The sequence below is a fragment of the Callithrix jacchus genome, chromosome 8, assembly GCF_049354715.1.
Source record: "Callithrix jacchus isolate 240 chromosome 8, calJac240_pri, whole genome shotgun sequence".
NCBI classification, from domain to species: domain Eukaryota; kingdom Metazoa; phylum Chordata; class Mammalia; order Primates; family Cebidae; genus Callithrix; species Callithrix jacchus.
Window position 1 is genome coordinate 21,976,432 of NC_133509.1, and position 3,221 is coordinate 21,979,652.

The 3,221-nt window shown below is 45.5% G+C and overlaps 1 pseudogene; it reads left to right on the top strand.

Annotated features, from left to right (window-relative positions):
• Positions 1-2,259: 2,259 nt before the first annotated feature.
• On the top strand, positions 2,260-2,948 carry LOC108593381 (small ribosomal subunit protein uS10 pseudogene; annotated as a pseudogene).
• The last annotated feature ends 273 nt before the right edge of the window (positions 2,949-3,221 follow it).

A 3,221-nucleotide genomic window follows, 5' to 3' on the forward strand; every position in this document is an offset into this window, starting at 1 on the left:
AGCTATTTGGTTTGGAGAGACTGCTGGAAAAGTTTGGGGAAACGTTATAAAGTCTGCACTCAAACTGGATTTTCAGTGTAGATCCAGTAGATGGAAAAGGAAGGGAGGGAGGAGGGACGATGCTGATGAAGAGACCATGTGAGGGCTGGGAAATGGTGTTCTTCAAGCTCGTTCTCAATCTTGCTTTGCAAGAATCCTAAAGCTCTTAGGCACTTTATAGAATGTGGAAATCTAGACAGTTTGTATGGATATTGTTATGCAAGAAAAGAAATATGCCAGGATGCTGAGGCAGGGGGGTTAGTTGAACCTAGGAGTTTGAGACTGCAGTGAGCTATGATCGCACCACTGCGCTCCAGCCTGGGTGACAGAACGAGACCCCATCTCAAGGAAAAAAAAAAAAAAAGACCCAGTGCAGTGGCTCGTGTCTGTAATTTCAGCACTTTGGGAGGCCAAGACAGGAGGATTGCTTGAGCCCAGTAGTTCGAGACTCTGGAGTGAGACCTCTTCTCTACAAAAAATAAAATTTGGCCGGGCGTGATGGCTCTCGCCTGTAATCCAAGCACTTTGGAGGCCAAGGCGGGAGGATCATCTGAGGTCGGGAGTTCAAGACCAGCCTGACCAACATGGTGAAACCCCATCTTTAAAAAAATTTTTTTTTTAATAAAATAAAATGAAAACTTTGCCAGGTGTGGTGGCGGCACCTGTAGGCTTAGCTACTCAGGATGCAGAGGTGGGAGGATCACTTGAGCCTGGGAGTTTGAGGCTGCCGTTAGGCCTAGTCCTGCCACTTCAGCCTGGGCGACAGAGTGAGATCCTCTCCAAAAAAAAAAGGAAAGAAAGAAATGGAATTCCAATCAGCAAACCCATACTCAAAGAGCCTTGGCATCACATTGACAGACTGGCAAGTTAATATATATTTATGTTTTACCTTAAAACAAAATGTACAAGGCCGGGCATGGTGGCTCACGCCTATAATCCCAGCACTTTGGGAGGCCGAGGCGGGTGGATCACAAGGTCAAGAGATCGAGACCATCCTGGTCAACAACGTGAAACCCCATCTCTACTAAAAATACAAAAATTAGCTGGGCCTGGTGGTGCATGCCTGTAGTCCCAGCTACTCGGGAGGCTGAGGCAGGAGAATTGCTTGAACCCAGAAGGCGGAGGTTGTGGTGAGCCGAGATCGTGCCATTGCACTCCAGTCTGGGTAACAACAGCGAAACTCCATCTCAAAAAAAAAAAATGCACAAATACATATTACTTTTTTTTAGGCCAGTCAAGTGAGGCAGTGGGAGTGGAGAAAAGAAACAAAGAAATCTATAATTAGGCTGGGCGCAGTGGCTCACACCTGTAATCCCAGCACTTTGGGAGGCTGAGGCAGGTGGATCATGAAGTCAAGAGATCAAGACCATTCTGGCCAACATGGTGAAACCCCTTCTCTACTAAAAATACAAAAATTAGCTGGGCGTGGTGGCACGTGCCTGTAGTCCCAGCTACTCAGGAGGCTGAGGAAGAGGAATCATTTGACCCTGGGAGGTGGAGGCGGTAGTAAGCCAAGATCATGCCACTGCACTCCAGCCTAGGTGACAGAGTGAGACCCTGTCTCAAAAAAAAAAAAAAAAGAAATCTGTAACTAGTTGTAATCAATTGCTTGTAAACACCACTGCACTCGGACAAGCCCACATATCACTTTTAACGATCCTTTAAACTTACTGTTTTTTTGTTCAATTGACCAACTTCTGGTCTCAATTGCGTCAGATAAGAAAGCTCCTACTGAAATAATAGTAAATGTGAATTGCTTTAGTGTGCAACTACTATATACCTGGGTGAAAGGCTCGAATGTCAATCCAGTAGAAGGAAGGCAGGGAGGAGGGACCTTCCAGGGATCAGGAGAAAGCCAATAACAAACAGAAACTAAGTGAGGGGTCAGGTAGCTGTGTTCTTCAAGGCAGAGGACATGCATGGGGCTGAAAGAAGAGGACGCTGTAGCCCAGAAGCAAGAGAGGAAGGTGTGATTCAGGAAGGGTGAAACAGTTTTTGGTGATGACAAAACCTCCGATGAGGCCAGGGGAGCAGGTGGGTTACTGAAGAAGAGACAAAGGTCCCCAGAGTTGAGGAGGAACCACAAACCCCAGGTATTGGATGAGTCATCCAATAAACTCAGAAGTCTCCAAGATGAACTCAGAAGTCTCCTAGACTGTCAGGAAGATTGGGCTTGGAGAGGAAATTGGGGGCAGGTGTCCAAGCAGTGGTGTGCTAGAAGCTTGGCTCAGGGAACCAATTGTTAAGTTTCCAATTTTGCGGGCTGGTTGTTATGCATTGCCATTATTAAAATGCAATTACAAAGGCTGGGCGCAATGGCATATGTTGGTAATCCTGGCACTTTGAGAGGCCAAGACAAGCAGATCACGTGAGCCCACGAGTCTGAGACCTGCCTGGGCAACATGGTGAAACGCCACCTCTACAACAACAACAACAACAAAAACAGTAACAATAACGAAAAAACAAAATTAGCCGGATGTGGTGGTGGGCGCCTGAAATCCCAGCTACTCGGGAGGCTGAGGTGGGAGGATCGATTCAGCCGAGGAACCTGTTGGTTAGGAAGCCAGGCAGCAGCCATGGCTTTTAAGGATACTGGACAAACACCTGTGGAGCTGGAGGTGGCAATTCACCAAATTCAAATCCCTCTAATGAGCCGAACGATAAAATCCCTGGAGAAGGTGCGTGCTGACTTGATCAGAGGAGCAAAGGAGAAGAATCTCAAACTGAAAGGACCAGTTCAAATGCCCACCAAGACTCTGAGAATCACTACAAGAAAAACTCCTTGTGGTAGAGGTTCTAAGACATGGGATGGCTTCCAGATGAGAATCTACAAGCAACTCACAGACTTGCACAGTCCTTCTGAGATTCTTAAGCAGATTACTTCCATCTGTATTGAGCCAGGAGTTTAAGTGGAAGTCACCATTGCAGATGCTTAAGTCAACGATTTTAATAAATTGATTACCAGCTGTTGAAGAAAAAGTAATTATATAAACTTACAATTAAGTATATTAAAACAAAGGTAATTAATATTCAAAACACACCACTTTCTAATAACTTTTCTACATCTTACACTATTCATGCTCCTGGAGTTACTTCTGTTTCTTGCATCTATATGGTTGAAATACTACGTAACTACACAATGGTACACAATGGTGCATCTCTGCCCAACTCTGCATTCAGTA